This window comes from Zonotrichia albicollis, chromosome 3, assembly GCF_047830755.1.
Source record: "Zonotrichia albicollis isolate bZonAlb1 chromosome 3, bZonAlb1.hap1, whole genome shotgun sequence".
In the NCBI taxonomy this organism is placed as follows: Eukaryota; Metazoa; Chordata; class Aves; order Passeriformes; family Passerellidae; genus Zonotrichia; species Zonotrichia albicollis.
In genome coordinates this window covers 105,931,731-105,956,665 of record NC_133821.1, presented here as the reverse complement: position 1 = coordinate 105,956,665, position 24,935 = coordinate 105,931,731, and the positions used below count along the sequence as shown (strand labels likewise).

General features: G+C 39.9%; 1 long non-coding RNA gene across 1 annotated transcript; it reads left to right on the top strand.

The window, feature by feature from the left end:
• The first annotated feature begins 5,042 nt into the window (after positions 1 to 5,042).
• Positions 5,043 to 6,768, top strand: LOC141728616 (uncharacterized). Its single transcript, XR_012579758.1, has 2 exons — positions 5,043 to 6,483; positions 6,538 to 6,768. It is a non-coding gene; the product is annotated as an uncharacterized LOC141728616 (long non-coding RNA).
• Positions 6,769 to 24,935: the final 18,167 nt, after the last annotated feature.

Below are 24,935 nucleotides of genomic sequence, written 5' to 3'. Positions count from 1 at the left end.
CAGAAAGAAATTACAAAAGCTTGAACATCCAGCAAATAAGAACCTAGAGACACTGCTGAATGAGGCATGGAAGGTATACAATAATAGAGAAGTTGAGGAGAAGAAAAAGGAGGACAGGAGGATAGCTCGAGTAGTGGCTGTAGCAGTGGCAGCTCAGAGGACAGGTCACTTGGAACCTGGAACTAGGGGAAGAGGTAGAGGCAACCCAATAGGAGGCAGGGGGAGGTTCCAACCCCACCCAACTAGAGTAGGGCCAAATCAGTGTGCATTCTGCCTAGAGATGGGACACTGGAAGCAAGAATGCCCCCGACTAAGGGAAAGGGTGATGGCCACCACTACTACCACACAACAGGATAGTGAATGAGGGGGACCGGTGGGCCGTACCCTAGCAGACCCACTGGTTAAAATGGAGCTAGGGGAAGGTAAAAGGGAATTGAACTTTTTGATTGACACGGGAGCAACCTTTTCGGTTTTAAATCGGGAATTGGTACCTAAAAGTGATGAATTTGTACAAGTTGTGGGAGCAACGGGCCAACCAGAAAAGGCTTACTTTTTGAAACCTATTAAATACAAAATTGGGAAACAAATGGGAATTCACCAGTTCCTGTATTTACCAAATTCGCCAAAGCCCTTATTGGGGAGAGACCTATTGGAAAACTTGGGAGCCGTAATAAAGTTCAATAAAGACAAATTGGAATTTCAAGTAAATGAGGAACAACTGATTACAGCTTTAAGCCTAACAATCAGTTGTGTGGAACCCAAACCTGAGAGTCACAATTCCGAGCGAATCCTGAGCGAGGCATACCCATTAGTTTGGGCTACTGATACACCGGGAAGGTCAAAACAAGCAGCACCGATTGTTGTTGAACTTAAAGTTGGGGCAAAACCGGTGAAAAGAAAACAATACCCTTTAAGGATAGAAGACAGGAAGGGGATTGAGCCCATAATCAAAAGGTTTTTGGAATTAGGATTATTGGTAGAATGCGAATCGGATTTTAACACACCAATCCTGCCAGTAAAGAAACCTAATGGGGCTTACAGACTAGTTCAGGACCTGAGAGCAGTAAACGAAATAACCAAGACATTACATCCAGTAGTTGCTAACCCATACACACTTCTAACTAGACTAAAGGATAATCTGGCCTGGTTTACCGTATTAGATTTGAAAGACGCATTTTTCTGCCTTCCCCTAGCCCCTGAGAGTCAAAAGATCTTTGCTTTTGAGTGGGAGTCTGTAGATAGAGGGAGAAAGACCCAACTCACCTGGACGGTATTACCCCAAGGATGGGCCAATTCCCCCACGATCTTTGGGAACCAATTAGCCAAAGAATTAGAACAGTGGGAAAGACCGCTGGGAGATGGCACCCTTCTGCAGTACGTAGACGACCTCCTAATAGCAACGGTGACAGAGGAAGAATGCATTGAATGGACCATTTCCTTGCTAAATTTCCTGGGTTTAAGCGGATATCGAGTCTCTCAACAAAAAGCACAACTGGTGCAAAAGGAAGTGGTGTACCTGGGATACGAAGTCTCCAAAGGACAGCGATCCCTGGGAGCAGCTAGGAAAGAGGCCATCTGCCAGATGCCTAAACCAGAGACAGTGAGAGATCTGCGAGCCTTTCTGGGGATGACAGGTTGGTGTCGGCTATGGATCTACCAGTACGGAATACTCGCTAAACCATTGTATGACTTGTTGAAGGGATCCAAGAATATCCTAGTGTGGACTCCCGAAGCAGAAGGGGCCTTCAAGAAGTTAAAGCTGGAACTAATGAGAGCACCAGCCTTAGGTCTCCCAGATGTATCAAAACCATTCTGGCTGTTCTCCCATGAGCGACAAGGGATGGCCCTAGGAGTCCTAGCACAGCAGTTGGGACCACATAAGAGAGCTGTGGCCTACTTCTCCAAGCAGCTAGATGAAGTAAGTAAAGGATGGCCAGGCTGTCTGAGAGCAGTGGCCGCAGTGATAATTAACGTAGAAGAGGCCAGGAAGCTCACGTTGGGTCAAAAGGTGACTGTGCTGGTATCTCACACTGTGTCGGCTGTGCTGGAACAGAAAGGCAATCATTGGTTGTCGCCCTCCAGATTCCTAAAATACCAGGCCATCCTGGCTGAATCAGATGATGTAACTATTCAGGTAACTAACATTGTGAACCCAGCTTCATTCCTAGAAGGGAGAGCCCCAGCAGAATCCATTGAACACGACTGCCTGGAAACAATTGAAGCCGTCTACTCCAGTCGTCCGGATCTCAAAGAGGAGCCGTTCGAAGATGCAGACAACTGGTTCTCGGATGGCAGCAGCTTTGTGAAGCAGGGAGTAAGACTGGCTGGCTATGCAATTACTACCACAGAAGAAGTAATTGAGTCAAACCCTTTGCCTGCGGGGACTTCAGCCCAAAAGGCAGAGCTGATAGCTCTGACTCGAGCTTTGGAATTGGCAGAGAACATGCAAATTAATATATGGACTGACTCTAAATATGCCTTTTCCGTTGTGCATGCCCATGGGGCCATCTGGAAAGAAAGAGGACTGTTGACTACACAAGGGAAAACAGTCAAACATGCAGAAGAGGTTCTACGATTGCTAAAGGCAGTCCAACTCCCAGTACAAGTGGCCATAATGCATTGTAAGGGACACCTGAAAGGTAATACTATTCCAGAAATAGGGAACAGGAAGGCAGATACAGAAGCTAAATTGGCTGCCACAAGGGCTAGGGAAGTGAAAGCAATGGCCCTAATACCAGGAGAACTGGATACCAATATCCAGCCAGATTACCAGGAATCAGATCATAAATGGATTCAAAGGAATAAGGGCAAAATACTAGAAAATGGTTGGGGTAGATTGGAAACGGGACAGCTAGTAATACCAGGAAACGTGATGTGGCAGTTTGTAAAAGCAGAACATGAAAAAGCCCACTGGGGCTTGGATCCACTCTATCAGTACCTGCAAGCTAGGATAGCAGGGCCAAAATTATTTACCATCATAAAACATGTCACATCCCAGTGTGAGCGATGCCTGAAGAACAACCCGAATACAGGGACTAGGATACACCAGGGAGCAATAAATCGAGGTAAATTCCCAGGTGAAGTATGGCAAATTGATTTTTCTGAACTCCCAAGAAAAGGGGGGTTTCGGTACTTGTTGGTATTAACTGATACATTTTCTGGGTGGCCTGAAGCATTCCCTTGCAGGACAAATAAGGAAAGAGAAGTAACCAAAGTGTTATTGAATGAAATTATTCCACGATTTGGAGTACCGAAGACCATTTCTTCAGATAGGGGTACACATTTCTGTGCAAAAGTAGTAAGAGCAATAAGCAAAGCATTACAAATCAAATGGCAATTACACACGCCTTACCGTCCACAGGCCAGTGGGCAAGTAGAAAAGATGAATCATCTTATCAAACAGCAGATTGCCAAAATATGCCAGGAGACTAATTTGCAGTGGTATCAAGCTTTGCCTATTGCTCTGCTGAGGCTAAGAGTCAAACCAAGGTCAAAAGAAAGGTTAAGCCCATTTGAAATTTTGTATGGTAGACCTTATGCTATGCAAGTTGTAAATGGGGACGCTATAGACCAAATTGGTAATCAGTACATTTACGATTATGTAATTACGGTGGGGAAACAGTTTGATAAGAATGCTACTGTAATGATAGAGCACCAACCTAAACAACCTGATTGCAAATTGCATCCGTTTAATCCTGGTGATTGGGTGTATGTCAAGAATCTTTTAGGAAAACCCCTACAAGAGAAGTGGGAGGGACCCTTCCAAGTGCTGCTGACTACCTTCACCGCGGTTCGGATCAAGGAGCGACCTGCGTGGATCCATTACTCACGGGTCAAGAAAGCTCCGGAGAACAAACAAGAGCAGACATCATGATCCTGACTCCACCTCAAACCCTTACAACTTTGATCATTGGACTCTCGATAAGTATAGCTCTTCCCCAAGACTATGCCCCAATAGACCCATGGTCTTATGCACACCAGTGTATCCACCCAGAGTTGGAAACGAAGGGACCCTATTTCGAGGTTTATGCTCTGCGTAACAATCAGCCATACCCGAGTAAAGTATGGGATCAGTCCTCCATGGTAGCATACAAGGGAGACCAAATCCAAATTGGGTGTCGAGAACTTGACCCGGTAGAAGGGAGAACAAGGCGGCTAGTATTAACAATTAAACCCTTGATGCTAGCCCCTGAACATAACTTAATTACCTTTAGTCCAGTGAAGATGGGCCGGCCCACTGTCTGGACCCAGCAAAAGAGCCCAATCTCATGTCAGTGGAGTGACTTCCGAGAAGATCCACCCGAATCACAACCCCGAAACTCGGTAATCTATACGGAAGATTCGCTTGGGGAACTACATCCTCGAAACATAACCCTTGACCTCTACCCTCTTCTCTCTCCTGCGGGAAAGATCGTAGTATCTAGTGGTCCTGAGGAAGGGAGGGCACAGTGTGAGATGGCATTTAGATTAGATCAGTCGATGATGTTCACATGCGAAAGGGAATTGAAAACGCTGAAGCGGGGTATTAGCTTCCCTCAGCGGGCTGTCCAATATGAGGTGGCATTATCGGAAGGCATGATCCCATTGTATCCAGATCTAGACTTACCCCAAGAAATCACTCCACCGGTGGAATGTAAAATAGTGCATAACCTGACCTTTATAGGGCCTCAGGTAATAAGAAAATCTAATGAACTAAAATTATTATTAGACCCCACTTATTCTCTGAAGAAGGTGCAGATGAACATCCATACCGATGTTACACATTTGCAGAAGGATTGCCGCCCATTTATACAGCAAAGCCTCAAGGGATGGAATGCATGGCTAGCGACAAGGTCTTATCACAGGAGGGCACAAAGAGATCTTAGTGGGTGGGTCGGCACCGGATTTGGTATATTAAACACGATAGATCAAGAGGTATTAGTGAACAAATTAAGCACCGTCACGACGAACCTGGGAAAGCTTAAGATTCCCCTCAGTTCATCCATGCTTACATTAGCAGAAACACAATCGCTAGTAGTAAAATTATTAACCATGGTAGCGAACCATACTGCAGAGGATTTTGTGAAGCTTGTTAATTATACAGGGGAATTTAGCAAAGACATTGCGCTCGCCATCCAATGCCCTCAAACGCAACAATGGGTACAATCAGTAGCGGCAGGAATAATAAGAGAAGGAACGTCAGGTATATTACCTCAAGAAATAAGGGAAACCATATTAAAGGACAATCACACCACACAATTCGAGAAGGACCACCAAGCCTGGTGGCAATTAGTAAATTTCACTTATGAACCCCAACAAGAACATATTGAAGCCTATGTCCTCACCATCAGTGCGGCAGAGGAAAGAGCTATCTTTCCCATCCTCACTCTAGGGACAATACATCAGGGTGTCATTGTCAAGCCAATAGACCATAATGTTTGGGCTAGTTATGATTATACCAAAAAGAGGTGGCAATCGATTAGCACAGAAGCATGTATTCCTAGGGGACAGTTAGGCTATGTTTGCGAAAACGCCGTGGTAGAAGCAGAAGATTTATGCTTAGATGCCGAGGATAGTATATGCACCTTTGAAATGCTTCCGCATAATAGAACACAGTCACAAGTCTACTATATAGGGAATGGGTGTGCTTGCGTGAGGACAGCTTGTGACAACGTCATTATAGATGGTTGCCAGGAAGAGACTAACAATACTAACTTTTGTGTATGCAATTTTACCAAGATAATAGGTTGTGATTTTCATTATACTGTCCCAATAACTACCCAACAGCTAATTAACGCAGATTTTAACCTATATCAAGAGATACCGAAATTACAAATAGGGATGGACGTTGAAATTCTTAAAGCAATGCTCGCACATCCTAAAGTGAAGGAATTGATACAAAAGGTGAATCAAACGACTAAACGAATGATATGGCAGGTGGAACATAATTCGGAGAAAATAAAGAATGTCCTGACCAAAGTAGAACAAGTAGGCCAGCATCATTGGTGGGATATCTTTACAGGATATTCCCCAACAGCTACACAGGTCTTCAACTACCTGGTTCACCCAATGCTAATAGTAATTGTGGCTCTGCTACTGTTAACTTTCACAAATATTTGCATGTGGTGGAGACTAAGGATTATAATGAAAAGAACTCAAATAGTTTGGGCTATGGTACGAGCGTATCAGCGCCCTGTAGGAATAGAGTTAGACGAAAGAATTCGTATGTTATAAGAAAAGGGGGGAAATGAAGCCCCAAACTGCCCATCCGATCAGCATTTTACTACTGTGCAAGAACATAATTTTGTTATCAAAATGCTTAGGCAGAGCCACAGACTGAAAATCAACCCTGAGCAGTCCTATCCCATTCCCATCCCATTAGCTACTCACACGACCCCTAACACTAGAGCCAAATCCCATATCACCGGCGGGTGGTCTCATGTTAGGTACAAGGGGATTCGCCCCCATCCACACTCAGGAATTGCTTATAATGCTGTATGATAGGTCATTCATTAATCCGGAACCAATCCTAGAATTATTGATAATACTGTATGATAGGTTATTCATTAATCCAGAAGCAATCCTGGTGGATCCTTCTGTTTGAAGTTTGGTAAGCAGGGCAAACAATAAAGAGAGATAGGGATAAGGGAATTGTCGAGCTAAGCATGATCAGAGCTAATAATGTCAAACTGACCCTAAGAGCCGTGCCAATGTCAAACTGACCCTAAGAGCCGTGCCAAGCCATGGGAACCAAGCCAAGTACACCGGGAATTGACCATATTAGGATAAGAGTTCAAAAGTTTAAAGAGGAAGACTCATCAGAAGACCCGAGCCCATGAGGAAGGCATCGAAGGACCACCATGAATAATCCTCAAAATAGATGTCTCCGCCCACGCTCCGCCCACACCACGCCTTTTATGAATATGATGTAACCCTGCACCCAAGACTGTATAAAAGCTTGCTTCTGTTATGAGATAGCTAGAAATCCCTTTGTGATTTCTCCGACGCGTCGTAATAAAATACCTCCTGTCTATGCTGACTTACTTGAGTCTCTTAGGCAGTTATTCTCGCCTTTTGGGGCAAAATTCGGCATCACAGTATTCATCTGTAGATATAATCTGTGTTTACATAAAACCTTCAACATAATTTAGCTCTTCATTTCTCTTAAATATGAAGTAAGTCTTTGTGGAAGCAGATCTATTTTGCTTCTTGCTATTCTTTATTCCAGAAAAGTCTGTTTTGTTAACTCTTTCCTTCCCCTGCCTTTCCAGTAGATCATGCAGTTTAATGATTCCACAATAGGCCTCTGCCCACCTCTTTGCTGTAGTCTACATTTTCATCTGTTGCTACATTCTTGAAGGCATTAAATATAAATTTTGCTGCTGCTGTTACTCCTCATACAAATGTGACTGTGGTATGTTTAGTTGTGGACATTAAAAAATGTTAGGACACATAACCTTGAAACTATGAGGCTTTTAAAATTAAAGTGATTTTGGATTATGTTTGAAAAACCCCTGAACTTTGGCTACTGAGCCTTTCAGGTGGCACATGAACATAATTTTCAGATGCTCTTTGATATCATAGTCTTAGAAGCACAATGATCTCATTATGGCATAAAGAATCATTTGCAACCACTTCACTCAAGAGTCTTTAGGGATCATAAGGGCCATGAAAGTCAGGATTAAATTGCCAGTGCTTATGATGCTGTAGTTGCCTAATAAACAATATCTAAGCACAGTTATATACATTCTAGTGTACATAAAACTCTTGGCATTTTACATTACAAGAGCAGTGAAAAAAGGAACGGCTTAACTTCAGCAGGCGCTCAGGGCTCCCAGAGTTTTTGGGAGCCATCCAAATGGGGGCAGTATGTGGAAAAATGACAAATTTAGGAGGAGGTATTGCAGCAACCTCCTGTGTTTCAGAAAGTCAGCAGGAATAAATGACTGTAGGGAAGGAGTTGATGAAGCATCACAGGGAGAGGGCAAGCAACTTTCAAAAGGTTACTTAATTGAGAAAATATTGGCATAATTTAACAACAGAATTTTAGAACAAATCCAAACTAAATTATAGAGTGAAATTTTCTGTAGTCAGCCCATCACAAGCTCGATCCCCTTCCTATGCTATTATATATGTCTCCATGTCATCAACCTCAGATGGCTTCAGAGGGCAATAAACAGAATTCATATTTTAAGGCAACAATCTTTCATGATAACTGATGTACGTAAGCATAGATTTTAAAACACAGCCTCTCAAAGAATTTTTATCAAAATTAATTTTTCAAATTTTGCAGGAAATATCTTTCAGGAGGTTAAGTGGAACCTAGATTTTATGTACAAGGCTTTCTTGTACTAAAAGGTGGTGACTGAAAATAGATCTCCAATTGCCTGCCTTTTCCTGAGTGCATAATAGACTTTTGTCTGAGTATTTTCCCCTGTACCTCATTCCTTGTAAGAAATAGCTGAAACCCTAACACTCAAAACTTTTTTTTTCATTCTTTATTATTGGACATTTCTTTTTGCTGTTGAGAACAGCTGGAATAATGCCTGAACTTCTATCCCTGTGGAAACCTGTTAGCTAATTTTTTTGCTGACAAAAGTCTTTTTTCTTCCCCGCAAATTTTTATGGGACATTTTGTTTCATGTTGACTGCTCTCTGTTTCTTTACCTGTCCTTCAGTTTCTTTTATACTCCATTGTTTTTTTTGTGACGGCAGAAGTCTTTCTTCTTATGTTCTCTCTCATCACAAATATTATGTCTTCCAGTGGTTTTCCTAGGCTTTTTGGATGCAGCATTAAGACAGATGGATTTGGAAAATGTTGAAGCTCACTGGAGGGAGCTGACTGCAGCTCTGGAGTGTTTATGCTTTGGATGAGGAGGTGAGCGCTTGAATGGTGAGCACTCCAGCTCCCAATGCACAGAGGTGCCTTCCTTGCTGTCCTAAGGATGCCTGGCTCCTAGGATGAGCTGTATAAAGTGAGGGTGCCAACTCATGCATGGGAAAATGAAGTGACATTCAGAATTAGAGCCTTTGAGTAAAGAGTGCGAAAGACTGGCCAGATGGTGGGAGCTCTGAAAGTGCAACAATCTGAAAGATTCTTGCTCCTCTTGCTGCCCACAAAGTCTTTCTATGATATTTCAAGGCACACAACTGAAATGACATATATAGTCATATGATCCAATGAATGGCTGCCCAGTTTCTGCTACTTTACTCTTTCTACCTTTTCTTCACCTTTTCAGCTAAATATCTCCTTCTACTGCTCTAAGCCACAACCCGTTTTTGGGTTTCTGTGTCCCATGCGAACAAATCTATCACACATGCATAATTTAGCGCTTGATTCCTGAATAAAATCTTATATTTGAACCTTGTGTTTTGCATGAAAATGTGTCTGTGCAATGCAAGAATGATATTTGTGTATTGCACATTACGTATAGCAACAAGCATTGATATGAGTATGATTTCTTTCATTTTTTATTTTTCTTTTTCTGCAAAAGCAGCAAAACATATGCTTTAGGAGAACAGTAAATCTCTGTGGCAGTCTTGAGCCCTGAATGTATTTATTTTCCCTACAGGGTACAGCAATAGCAACATCCAAGCTACTAGAAATTGCAGCTGAATATAAATGCATAAAATGGTCATGACACTTTCATAACATAATTTAAACCCTCTGAGGAATGCAAATATGTCCTTTTTTTTTTTTTGCAGATTAAAACAAAGGACAGCTGTGTATATGAGAGTTATTTTAATTTGAGGATAAAAGAAACTCTTTTCTTCGTAAAAGAAATGTAAAAGTTATAAGATAGGATAAAAGTGAGAATAAAAATATAATCCTATTTAAATATCTCCCTTAGAATATATTACTTATTTCTCGAAAATATAACAACAATTTCTGTAAAAAAAATTACTATTCTACACTAAACTTCTCTTAATGTTCAAGACTTCATTTTTGTACTAGAGTATTCTACAATAAAAGCATAATTTTGGAGTTACTTGGTTTTGGCCACACCTTATGGAAAGGGCCTTCCTGTCATTAACTTTGCAGCATATGGAGCTTTGGTGAAATGGCTTTTGATCCTGGTAGAGATGAATGAATTGATTAAAAAAGACAAACCCAAAGTTTTCCATCACACTTTTTCAAATACTACAGCCACAAATTGATTCTTTTGTCAGAGATTTTTATTGAGGAGTCAACACAAAAAATGTACCAAAAAATGTAGAGAAGAGACACATACTCCTATCTTGAGGTTCTACTCTGTATTTTGCAGGCATTTCCCTTTTTTTTTTTTTTTTTTTTTTTTAATAGGAGCCAGTGGAAATAGGTCATGGAATTTCATTATAGTGATACTAGAGCAGTTAGAACATGTTTACAGGGTTTGGGTATTTCTACCTTTTCACAGTGATGCAAATATAGAGGATCTTTGTGTGGATATATGATCTTGCTGTTTGCTTATCTGCTCCAAGCAATTACTTTCCCCTATCTTCAAAACTGGGCAAGTTTCTCTTTCCCTTACTGTCAATTACATAATGAACAGTGATAGAGATATAGTTTGAAATGGTGACTATTGCCCTGGGGCTTTCAGTTTTGTGCTGATATTTGACCATCAAAGTATAGTTAGCACAGCTGGTGCAAAGATGAAGCCTCAGCTAATCAGGACACATCACAAAGAAAGATGTTCTCATGAAGTTTCTAAAAATCAAGTTAATGAGGGGAAATGCAGAAACTGGTTAACCAGTCAAATATTTATTGAAACCAAAATTCAAGACCAATGGTAGAAATAATCCAGACTGAAATTTTGGAATTGTGAACCTGATTTTTTAGTTTAATTCATTTTATTTTCCCAGGTCTTCATTTTCTTTTGTTGTTTGTTGCTTTCCCTTCAATTCTTTTTCTTAATTTATTTCTGAAGACATTTATTTTTGTTAATAATAATTTTCTTTTAGTAGAAACCCTTTTCAGATTAATCTGTTACAGTTACCATAAATTACTGTTACTGTTACCATAAATCACCGGATTTCCATCTATAGATTTGAAGACTTCCATGTGCTGTGTTTGGGAGCTCATTTGGTGTTTATTAAACTATATAAGGTATTACAGAGCAAATGTCTGCAAATATAAGGTAGAAGAATAATAGAGGCAGAGGGCATAGACTTTTTTCACCTCTAGCATGATCTGCACTTTTGCAACTTAAAGGCAATAAAAATTACCAAACAAATTTCACTGAAAGGAGAATCTAAAGGGTGGGCTTTATGGACTGAGCCTGTCACCACTGAACTTCCCCAACTATTTTGCCTCACAGGGAGAGAAGATCTACAGATTGCCTACACCAGACATGAAGAACTAATTCTGCAATCCATTGTATTCATTACCCTTGGGTCAGTGCACTCTTCTGTGTGACTTACAGCAGTAGCAGAATTTTGATCAGTTTTTCCTACTCCAACACTGGAGTGTTACAAAATGAGCCTTAGTTTTTTGTGCTACAGCAGCTCTGTATTAGACTGGTGATTCATACTGAGCACAGCATCCACAACTCCTTCTATACAATTTTTATGGGTTTTTTTACTGCACTGATGAAAGTCTAGACTAATTGTAGCAACAGTAGTGGAGTTGTTTGTATTGTATTGTGCAGTCACGTGGGCTGGTGGGCTGCAGCTTGAGCAAAAAGGGCTGATGCTCCTCTGAGACTTGAAGATTATCTTCCCACAGGTGCTGAGGGAAATGGTGGAAAACAGAAAGTGCAGAAGGCTAAAGTGGGGGAATACACAGGCAGAAACAAGACCATATTTCACACAGCTTGGCAGTGACATATGGCACCTCCTTTGAAAACACTTCTGTTTGAAGTTGAGGGCGTGATATGATGACATTAATAATCAGGTTGCAAAAACATAAGCAGATGATTTGCAGAGAGCCTGCGGTGAGGGTTTGCACTAGGATTTACAACTTCAGCCTGGTCTGAAGGACAACTTCACACAGAATTCTGACAATAATTTTTTGGAAAAAAAAAGAGAAAATATTCCATACTGAACGGGTCAACAGCAGCATGGATGCTGAATGGATTGTGCCTATTCATGCCTGCTTTCTTGGGAGATGAAATACTGCCAGAGGCTTCTGTGTAAGCAATGGCTCAGCAAGCCAGGATATCAGCAGCAGAGCAGGAGTCCAGCCAGCAGAGTGGATGTTAAAGCACTGTGTTGAATCTGGCTAATTTAAATGACTGTAAAAGGCCATGGCCCAGTGAGGATGATTAGAAGCAAAGATGATTTGCAGGAATACCCGAAAACTCAGATGGAGATGACTGGTGGGATTAGTGAAGAGGACCAACCACCTGCAGCCATTCTGAGCAGGAACAAAACATAGTATATCAGCCATGTAGTGAGGCTGCTCCTTCCCTGACACCTTCAATCGGGCAGGCTGCTGATGCCCTCCAAAACTTGGCCTCTTCACTCCCTTGGGACAGCCAGTGGGTGATCTGAAAGGGGGAAAGACGGGGTAGAGCAGCTGCTCAGTCATGGAGTTTTCAGTGAGGGACTTGCCTTTAAAGAACTACCAAATATCTTGAGGTTAGTGGTAATTTGCTACTTGTGAATTGTTACTTTATGTTTTTCATTTCTTTTTGCCCTCTGTAGACCAAATGAAACCAAATGAGCTCTTAAGTCCATCTGTTGAACTCCCTGCCTCACTGAGCATCTAGATGGTTTAATTTCCTAGGCCTTTGTCTGAAAGTTCAAGCCCATGACACCTTTAGCCAGGACTTTTTGAGATATGAAGACTATCAAACATTAATTGAGAAAGACAAACAGCAGAGAAATGGTGATTTTAGATGTGAGATGAAGGCAATTTTGGAGGCTCTTGCTTGGGTCATGGTGATCATGAATTCATAGGTGTGGATTTGGGTAGATGTGCGAAGGATTAGGAGATTTAGGAGGTGGACCAGATGTGACTAAATTTAATCTGTTTCAAATGAAATTTAATTTGTTTCCAATGTTTGGTTTCTGGTGACTGATGGCACTTTGTCTTGAATGTCTCTGACTGTTCTTGTTACATTTCAGACAGAAGGGACACTCATTCCCCCATAGGAGTGCAGGAACAACAAGAATGCAAAACAGTTGTATGACCTACAGCACCATGAAATCCATGACAACTCAATACACATTGATGCTCTCAGACATTTTTCTGCTTTATTCCAGAAAGATAGGTTTTCAGCTGAGAGGATGTGGAAAACCATGTATATTGGATTGCTGTGGTCCTAACTCGATCTAAATTTCAATACACACTGGACTGGGTTTGAAGAAGCCTTAGAGAACATTTAGTTCCATCTCCCTGCCATGGAGGTTGCCCATGCCCATGCCTTCCACTAGATAAAGTTTCTTCAAGCCCTGACCTTGAACACTTGCCCCAACCTGACTTGCCCCACTGCCCCTGACCTTGAGCACTTCCAGGAATAAGGCCGCCCAGCTTCTCTGGGCAATCTGTTTCAGTGCCTGACCACCTTCACATTTCTTCCCTAATGTCCAATTTTACCCTTCGCTCTGTCAATGTCATTCCCCCTGGAGTGTCTGTCACTCCAGGCACTGGTTACTTAGGCACTGGAAAGGGCTCCATGGTCTCTGTGGAACCTCCTCTTTTCCAGTCTGTACAAGCCCAGCTCTCAGTCTATCTCCATAGCAGAATTGCTCCAGCCCTCGGAGCATCTTCATGACAACCTCTGGACTCATTCCATCATGAAAGTTCTTAAGTCATACTCTGGTACTGCTCCATGTTCTCCAAGGTATGACAGACACCCACACTGGTTTGATGGATGTTTCCACGTGGCACAGTGAGGACAGTGTGAGAAGCTTGTCCATACCACACTCTATTCCAACCCTTGTTCTGATCATCTGATGCCTTCTCACTGACACCACATGAAAATTGCTTATAGGAAGTGAAACTTCCAGTAATAGAAAATAAGAGGTTAATGTGTTTTTCTGCTTAGGTCACAAGCAGAAATTGAATCAATGATCTCATCAGAGTCCCAAGTGGACATTTGTCTCCATTAGAAAGAATCTCAGTTTGACATGTTTTGAAAATACGTGAAGACCACAATTGAGGCTGGAGGAGGAGGCATATAACAAATGAGATGTTGTTTTGATTAAAATTTGTGATGGAAGAATATTTTGTAAAATGCAGATCTCCCAAAGAAAGAAAGAACTTTTAAAACAAATTAAACTCATTGCTTCTACTTGTCAGGCATAAATATGTTTAATTTAAATACCCTCCTGCTGGGTTAAATTAATGAAGAACTTTTGCTTTAGATCAATTTAGCTTTATGGACTTCAGTTAATCTGGGCTAACAGTTCAGTAGCTGTCTGGGTGCGTGTTTATATGAAAGCCTCATTCAAAAATTAAAACCTTTGTAGTAAAATAGGCAAAATACATTAACTTTAGTACCATTCTTCACTAGAGACCCAGTCAATCTGAGTCTGTAGGACTGTTGCCAATATTTCCAGTGGATTGAACACTCTCTTAAATGCTCTGAGGGAAGTGGTCAGTCAGTTCTCCGGCTGAAATCCCTGTGCATGAAAGTGACGTGTGGGCTTGGGTGCTGTGGGGGAAAAAGCCTGCCTAGGACATGGCTCCACACACTGAGCTTTTGCATCTACTCCTTCTCTCCTCTCTCACAGAATACAACAAAGATGCTGGACCTGGAGGATAGTCCTGAGATTTTAGTTTTGAATGGTAAAGTAAAACCAAGACAGTTTAATATGAAATTTAGCCTTAAGTGTCTCTTCCATATTGTGCAAAAGCCAAATTCAAACCTTAACACAGTATTTAAAATGCCATGGAATTTGTGAAGGATGTATATATACACACTCCCTTTCTCACTGTGGGCATAACTTAAACTTCTGCATTTATTTTCCTGTCCTGCTCAAGAGAGAGAGAGTCATGACAGGAATCAAATGGCTGTCAATACACATGTTATTTTGAAACATATGACTTATGAAGGAGCTATCAGCTATAAGTGCTTCCACTGATCACATAAGAATCAGCAGTACATTGGAAGAGGAGTTTCCAAATTATCAATGTTTGAGGTAAATCTTTTTTTTTGTGTTCTTAACACAGCACAATACCATAACAATATTCTAAACCAGGAAACTACACTTTCCACATTGCAGAAAATAAGGAAAGAGCAGGCTGATGACATAGTAGCATAGACATAAGAATGGAGACTTTTTTTTTTTTAATATTAACAAGTAATCTCAGTTTTTGTTACCTGAGGGAAGATATGGAAATAGGGCTGAGAGAGTTAACTTTCACATTTTGAATAAAAACATCAGAAGCTAAGGTATAACATGAAAGACAACTTTGAGATAAATATTTCTGAGACTCTAATTAGAGAACAAATTGTTTTCAAAAGAAGACATCTCAAATATTTAACATTCATCCTCACTAAGCTATTAGTAAATTATCAGTATTTATTTGCTAGAATATTTACACAGTATTTTTAAGAATGTGAAGCTTATTTCTTCTTGGTTTTGAGGTTCAAAAATATGATATTTCATACAGTAGCATTTATCACACTTGTATGACCATATAGAAAAATGTTCCTAAGAGGTAAAAAACAGATTCAATAAGCACTTTTTCTGCAAGCTAAACCCTGAATTGTTGTTATGTTTGCTGATACATTTGTTTGTACAGAAGGATGCTTTTCTTATGGCTGCACACGATGTTCCTTTTCTGTTTCAACAGCAAGCTTGCTGCACTCTCTTTCATAGGGAGCTGAATTCCAGTGTCAGTGAAATAATCAAAATGCAACCACTATCTAGGTCTTCAGCATGCACAACACCCCTTCTCTAACTTGATTAAGTCTATTTCCACAACATTCAGTGCTTCAAAAGTGCTCTGGGGCCAGAGAAATAGCAACATAGGAGTATATGTCATCATCATCTTGAGGACATATTTCTAAACTAATGTGAGAGAATACAGAGTCAAATTACTTTTTTCATACTGAGTAGAGAAAGAATTTAAGCATGATTTAAAAAAGGCAGAGATTCATGTATGGTTTCAAAAATCAAAAGATCTGCTAACTTGAATAACACAGTATGAAACCAATTATTAAAAATAGATGAATTGAGAAGGCTGATTGATCTTCTGTGTTTTTATAGCAGCTAACAGACACATGAAACATTTCTTTTAACTTATGTTACAAGCATACAATTTGGTAATCATTATATGCAAGTTTCAGAGGCTGATTATCACATTTCCATAGAAGTTAATGTCTTCTGCAGAAGGCAAACTGTTAAAGTCAATTACTCAATGTCTTTGGAAACTGCATTTTCTTTTGAAGATTTTGGGGCAAAGTTTGGCATTCCCTACCACTAAACTAATCTGAGCTGCAAAGAAATCTTTCCACTGTTGAGCAAATGATGACAGCATAGTGTTACTCTTTAGTCTATACATTCTAGTATTACACTGTAGTCACAAGTCATAGAAACAGATTTGAAAGAGCATTGTATGCCATTTCTGGATTTGAACAGAAATTCTCAAATGAAACTTTACATCTCAGAAAACACAAATTAAGAGAAACCAACTTTTGCTATGCTGCATCTTTTTAGATGGCAAAACCAGCTGCAGCTGCAATACTTGCCTCCAGACAGAACAGCTGGTCAAAAGATCCATCTGAAAAAAGACCCAGCATGGGAGAATGAACAGCTAGGTACAGGTTCTTTGGTCATTTAATACAGTAGAATGATATAATTGTGAAAAGGAAAACCCAAAAAAACCCTTTGCCCCAAAACAGACAAAGCAGACCCTTGTAATGAGCTGTGTACAGCCTTAGGCAGGGCCCCACCCCAGTGTAATCAGGTGATGAATTATGTGACTCCTTCCATCTTATAAATTCAGTTTCCTTCAGACAGGAAAAGAAAAAAAATACAACAGACACGGATTTTTTTTTGTTTGTAATTCTTATTTTCTGAACACTTCTGGTGCTTCAATGAATAATCTAATCACACATTGGGAGATCATGGAGATCAGAAAATCACATTAACTGTTGGCTGGCAATTCACCTCATCTACTGACTGCCTCTGACAAAGTTACTTTTGCCTTTGCTAGTCTTGTCAGGTTGGAAATGTTCCTAAACTTTCCTGATCCCAAAGACCCCATAGCATGCCTAGGTTTTTCTACACTTTTAGCTTCCTTTTTCCTGTTGCTGCTGAAGACCATTACTTCTTAAACTGTAAGTAACCAACAAGCATGTTTAGAAAAATTAGGTTTATTTCACATCAGTATTCCTGACATAAAAAGCCAAACTGTTCAACTTTCTATGTCAATTAAATCTTTGTTTGAGTTATACATTAGGACTTTCTATTTCTGAAATTTAATCCCTGTGTCTCTTGCGCTGGAATAAAGGCGTTTCTGATTTGCAGCTGATGCACCATCAGCTTTTCTTTTGATCCTTTTGTACAAAACTTTATCCCACTACTTTACTAGTGGGATACTACTTTATCCCACTTTCTAAGCTTCTCTCCTGTTTTTCCTTACCTGGAGGAATTTTTTCCCTATCCCCTCAATCCTAATTGAAAACATTACTCATTGCATTCACAACTGTGCAACGATACTGCTGTCTTTTTTCCAGGGGAGCCCATCCTCCCTCAGTAGCTACAGAATACCATCATGTGATGAAGGAAAGGAAAAGCCTGCTGCTGACATTGCTGGCATGGCCATATTTACCCTCAGGCTTGACTTGTCCCTTTGTGAACCCTGCTTTGTTTCCCTGGGAGGGTTGATGAGAGCAGCACTTGCCGCTGCTAGAGCGCTGCAGACACTTGTGGTGTGCTAGGTTCAGTCTGGGCTGTGCTTTTATGTGTGCATGAGGGAGGATGAGAACCAGGAGCCCAGATGGATCCCCTCTGGCTGTCAGTAACATTTTGGACAGCTGCTGTCAGGGCTGGGAGGCAGATGGGTCTCTCCACTGCCGGCAGGGGGAGGTCACCAACTACTTTTATGGTTTGGCATTCTTGAGAATGAGGAGGGCGAATCTCCCAGTATTCCAGGTTTCTGACTTTTCGTTGTCTGCCATTGGCATTCCATCTTCCTGTGCTACCCTACCTGCGTATTTATTTCTGGAAGAATTAAAAAGGAATAGAACTCCTCCTCTGAAGAGTAAAAATAGTAATTTTCTAGGTGGTGTCACAGCAATTTTGCCTACATTTTGCTCATGGGGCTGACTTTTTGGGTAGTGTTCTATCTCAAAGTGGAGCCAAAATGGAGACTTAAAAGGTCTGCAGTATCTCCTTGCAAGTAAACGTGATTCCTGTTTTTGGCTTCTGCTTTGGAAAAACATGAATGAAGTGCTTGGTTTTTAACCTGTATTCACAGACCATGTACTACTTGCATGTGTTACAGAGTGTTCTGCTGAGAAAACACAAATACCCCTAGATTATACATAATCTAAAATGTTATTAACAAAATATTGTCACTGCAAATTTAAATGGCAGCAAAATAAAGAAGCATAAATGCTACCTTGTGTAGATTTTAAATTTTTTTCTTACTGATTTTTTCATGTTGAATATAACTTGATGGCATTTTTAGACATTCAAGAAATATTGATTTACTGCAATAGACCTACCCAGGAGATCAAGCTATTTAAATAGCACTGATGATGAAAGGGGGCAATTTATGTGACTATACATGAAAGTATTGCTCCATATTTGCAATACTCTATAATTTGATCATGAGTGTTCACATAATTATGAATTACTCATAAGAATATGATTTTTTTCACACATAATTATAGGTTGCTTGAAATTTTTTCTCAGAAATAATTTTTACAATTTCCTTTTTCTTATTCTTCCCTATTATCTCAAAAAACAGAAGTAGTATATGATTGATTAGTCATACTTCAATAGAAATGAATCACATGCAACTGAATTGATTTTGAGTCAAGGAACCTGAAAGCTGAAATGAGTTTACAACAAGCATTATTTTAAATTAAGCACTCAAAATATGATCACCAGCAGGAAAGGATTTGCTGAAACAAAAAAACACAGTGGATATTTTTTGCCTGATGTAGTCATAACTAATAATATTGTATTTTGTCTTTTGCCATATTGCATTTTTGCTGTTAAGAAGGGATTTGAGATCAGTACTACTACTCACTTTAAATTTTTCTTCTTTAGAATGTTTTTCAGCATTGTTATAAGAATGTTTGCAAGATAAACACACAGTAAAAAAATTCCCAAGCAATTTTGTGACTATATATTTCAAATCTTAATTGAGCAAAACCAGACAGCTGAAGGGACAAATAATTTTTTTCTTATGGTCCTGAGAATGCTACTTGAGAATGCCTGACACTGGTAAATCTATTTAATTGCTGTGGCAGTATTTTCACACTGGAAGATTATAATTTATTTATTGAAAGAATATACTTGTCAGAACAGTGCAGAAAGGGTAAAAGGAAATGCAGAAAGAATTTTTTTCATTATATTGAGAGTTCTCTGTTGTCTTGGAGTTCCAGGCTCATATCAAAATTCATGCAGAAGTAAGTGGGAGGTCATCCTTTCCAGCTGTTTGCCTTGTGTGGAAAAAAAGAGTTGCTATGCCATGCAGTGAAGCCTCTCTGGGTCATTTATATAAACCACGTGCTGGGATTACTCAAACACTAAAGGTTGGCACGCAAAATATTAAAGCTCTGGAGGCAATCAGATAGGATTCAGGGACTCTGTTATTACAAAGCCTATACAGCTAATGTTTCTAAATCCATATCTTTGGAGCAAGCTTTTAGGGGAATATTTAACTGCACCTATACAAATAAGTTAGTTCAAGGATATGAGGCCCATACATATGCTCAAATATAAATATTCTTTAAAAGTGTTTTGCTGTTACTGAATTTTGAGTTATTCAGTTCAAGAATTAAAACTCAAGGTGTCTGGACTGACGGGCTCCCCATGTTAAGCCGCATTCCTGAGACGTGTCCCTGCCAGCAGGTTCAACAGGGACACAAGTCATGCCACAGCCCGGCAGTCCAGCCCTGCACAAAATAAAAATTAAAGGTGGGTCTTGTTCTCTCTGCACTAATCAGAAAGGTCTACTCAGAAAACAGAGACAAATGCACCCACATGGCGGCTGGCTTGGAACTTTCACTCACTTGGCATTATTATTTAAGTTGTCTGGGAATGTTTGCAATAAACCATAGATTTGAGTTCCTTCTCAATGTTAAAAATTGTCACAGTCCTGAACTACAATATTTTGTTTCAGAATGACCTCAGTTTCTTATTCAGAAGAAACCAAAAAAACCGACAAGCAGTTATTTAATGTCCTATATGACTATGACATTCCAGGGCAAACGGTGATATAAGGCAGAGTGATCAATATTTGTCTTCAATCAATTCCACTTCAGTTTCATCTCTTGTGGAGTACTGACCAAAAAAACCCCAGCCAGTACAGCCAATCTCAAATGTTAGTTTAAATGAGTCACTCATATTGTTTGCATAGCAGGTGAGCTAACTGTTCAGTTTATCAGCTTCTTATTATTTCTTTGAAGAAGCAATGAATATAAATAATTTTTGAGGCAATGCAAGGGCATAGTCTCCAGTGTCGATGTCATGTTCTTCAAACATCTTGCAGGGCTCTTGCTTTGCTTTCTGCCAGTGACGAATTCCATGTGTTTCAGATGGACTGCTATTTGTAATGATTATGACATTTGGGAATAAATACCAGGAGCAAATATTTTTTTGGCACTATACAGTTGTGATTTAAGCAAAGATTGTCATGATTTTCTTGCATTCTTGTGGTTTTCATCCTTTGGGTTCAACATGATCTGAGCTTCTCTGCCAAAAAAAACCAAAAAACCCAACAAAAAAGAAAAGAAAAGAAAAAAGAGAGGAAGAATGAAAAAAAATAAAACAACAGGTAGGGCAGGACAGGGAAGTGAGCTTAGTTTTGTAAGCCTAAAATATAGTAAATAAATAAGCTTATATATTTTATCATTCTTTAAAAATGAGCTGTGAGTTGCTGAAATCCTGGAGGAGAGGTCACTATAACTCCTTGTGCTAGTGGGAATGCAGGAATGATGCTGTAGCCAGCCCTGTGGCTCAGAGCAGCTGAGCAGAAATTTACTGATGCTGCTGATGACTACAGGCCTCTGTCACACAAGACACAGCCAGTGTGGGCATCTGAGCTGCTACAGATTCAGCATTTTGAGCTAAAGTTGGACCATGGGAGATACTGGATCACTACACAGGGACCCTGATAGCCTGGTCCCAATGAGGCAGATGGTGATGGAATGCTGGGTTTGATGGAGACTTGCAGGAAGGCTCAAGGCAATCCTCTGCTGCAGGATGGCAGCTGAACAGAAAACTTTGAGGGCAGAAGACAGAAAACAGCTGATGTGGATCATGGGATAACAAGGAGGAGCTGCACTCCCACCTGGTGCAGCAGATGAACGGCAGTGCATTCCTGAGGCTGTCATCCCCCAAAAGAGCAGGTCAGGCTGTTTGGTGATCAAAAGATTTATCTCCTCTGCTGTTCCTTTCCTAGCTTTTCTTAAAAGCCTTGTAAGATTCATGCTTAAAATGTAATACTGCACCAACTCAATCATTACTTGGCTGAGGGGCATCATAGAAAAGAAACAGGCCCTTTCCCATATTTGAAGCTCGTGGCCTTAAGATTCTGCTTTATTATCCATGAGTGCAAAAAACCTTTTTGTTCCATACTCCATTCTTTATTGAGTAGAAACAGCTAGACCACTTCTAAATTCTGGTTATTAAATTTGACAGTATTACTGCCCTCCAAAATATCCAGCGCATGACTTGTCCTGTAGAGCAAAAAGTTTGTGTATTTTTAAAGTACCGTATGAAAAACAGAATGAAATTTGTGCTGTGCCCACAACATAGGCCCCATTGTCCCGGACCTGAAAGAAGAAAATAAGATGGAGGGAAGTGGTTAATTTAGGTCACACATTTATTGACTGAACTTGGCTGGGAATTTACAGCAGTAACCTTCACATTTGGGATCATATTTCTTTACAAAGCTGTTTCTGCTTGATAAATAGCTGCCTTTCCCACATTCCAACAGAGTCTCCAACATCTTTCCTCTCACAGGCACAATGGGACATCCTAGCTTGTTCTAGGGATGTACCCCTCTTGATTTCCCTTCATCTTAATTTTATAAGGAGGTCGAGCCCTTTCTGGGTTGAGCCCTGAAACCCACTGCATGTCAGCAACTGGATAGGTATCTCTTTTTCTCTCCTATTTTGTCCCTAGTGTTACGAGGAGACAAAAAAACCTCATACTGTGGAGTTATCTCAGTGACCGGGGAAAAAATATTTTCTGATTTTCCCAGAAAGATGGCCAAAGCAATCTCTGCCATAAGCCTCAAAATCATGTTTCTACATTAAACCAAGGGCTGAGTAGCAACCCAGGATTTCACAGGGTTTCAGGATAGTAAAACCCACTTCAGAATCTTCCCAAAACCCTGCAGAAAGCATAGAATAATGGAATCATAGCCTATCCTGAGTTGGAAGGGACCCACAGGGCTCACCTAGTCCAGCTCCTGGCTCTGCACAGATCCATCCCCAAGAGTCACACCCTGTGTTTGAGAGCATTGTCCAAATGGCGTCCTGAACTCTGTCAGGCTGGTGCTGTGAGCCCTTCCCTGGGGAGCCTGTTCCAGTGCCCAACCACCCTCTGGGGGAAGAAACTTTTCCTGATATTCAACCTAAACCTCCCCTGACACAGCTTCAGGCCATTCCCTTGGCTCCTGTCACTGTTACCTCAGAGCAGAGATCAGTATGATCCCCTCTGCTTCCCCTTGTGAAGGAATCTCAGGTGTCAGGAATCCAATAGCTTAAGTTGGGCTTCATCCCCAGTACAAAATAAAAAAAAGTGAGTACTTAAAGAAAGATTTTTTTCCCCCATCTGTCTAGAAAAATCTGCTAATGTTTAACCTTGTGACATTTATATTTATGTTTCTGTGATGAAATTCTACTACTGAAATACTTTACTGAAAAGCTGCCTCACTTTGTTGTGATGGGAATTTACATAAGGTGGTTATTGACTGTGAATATATTCTTGTTCAAAATCTCTGTATAGTGGAACATTGTGACAACTGGATTTTTTCTTTGAGAGAAGCAGTCTTTGCTCTTTGCAATCAGACTTTAGGACATATATGTCCCAAGTAAGGAGCCAAAGACTGGTCTCATAAAATTTGAATCAGCGTAAATAATTTTAAACCTGTTGTACATATATTTTTGTTTTTTATTGTAAGTGTGAAGAACTCTGTACATATGTAAGTTAAATATAAGATGAAAAAGGCATTTCTACAATCCCTGTAAAGCTGTTCTTCCAAGATGCAATTAAAATAAAGCAATGATATTTACACTGGAAAGGGAATGCTCATCTTTTAAAATTCTGTACTGTAATTTCCATAAGCTGGTCAGTGGTGAGGGCTCTCATCTGGAATGCTGATGGGGCCATCCCTGTCAGACGTCTTTCCTAATAAGGAAAATCACACAGTGCTTGGTCAATCAGCTGAATCCAGGGAATGAGCTCCAGCTCAAGTTGCTTTTGCCAAAAGACGCTAGCAACCACAGGTTAAAGTTCATGTCTGCCAATAACATGTTGCAAATCCAACCAGAAATGCAATCAGGATGTATTTGTTAGCTCTGACAAAACCTATATTATTATATTTAAATTATGGCTTTATTTAAAAAGCAGTCATTTTTCAGTCATCTGAGATGGCTGATGTGAAACAACTCAAAAAAGTGAAAAAATACTCACTATTCTTTTCAGAGCTTTTTTTTTTATTTTAATTTTATTTTATTTCTTAGCTATAGGACTAAGTAGCCTGATTTTAGCTTGTTATCAACAAGAAGGAAATGGCATGACTTCGACGTAATGGTCTGTCCTTGTAAGTCTGCCCTCTTGATTTTCTGGTATTTCTTGACATTATTCCAAAGCACTGTGCCAAATAGTTTTATTGTATGCTCTTTTCAAAATTGTATTGGTAATTTATACTTAAATAGGAATATGAGTGAGTGATAAATTTTATTCTTGATAAGAATATACCATGTACAAGGTGTGGCATTATGTAGAAATAGATATTCCAACCCTGGATTGTGCATAGTATGTACATTGGTCAATAGAGATAGAGACATGATAGGGAATGGATATAGGGCTCCTGGGCCAGAAGTATTCTGGATCCTTTACAAAGGTGGCAGAGACACAAGATGGAGAATAGAGTGTGTCCTTAATGCACTCAGTTATTGATACTTGAAATAAAACTCTTAAGACTAGTACTAATATGGTAGTAATTAACACCATACTTAACATTATTGCTATAAAATTAATGCAAGTACATTGATTTTCACACCAGAGTCACTATGCTTATGATGAATAAGCTAAAATAATTCTTTTGGATGCTAGATGGAAAACAAATCTTCTACTATATTAGTGCCACTTGTTGCCCAATCCTAATGAAAGGAGAAGTTCTACTTTGAGGCTCCAAACAATTTGATAGAAAGAAGGTTTAATGAAATCTGTGAATGACAAACCACATGAGAAATGGAATAGTCTGACAGGAATTCAAATGATGAATTCTGAAGCAGGACAAAGTAATACCTACACACATGCAGTGCTGAGATTGGGCCCCATAATGTGTCATACTGTGGATATCTTTGGAAGTCTCAAGAATTATGAGTGATTTCATTAATTTAAGCCAGAAATAGCGGCCTGAGTTCTCAGCTGAATAAATCATACATGATAAAATTAAAAATTTTTTGTTGCTTCCATTATAGTTTTCACTGTATAAGATACTGACTGTCTTCTTGAAATTGGTATATTCAACAAAAACTGTGCAGGGATATGAAAACTTCACAAGAACTTGGAAAACATGTGAACATGGAAACCAAATATTTGTTGTAACTCTTTCTGGGACATACTAATAAGATGTCTATGGAATCTAAAACAGAACTAAGATTGAA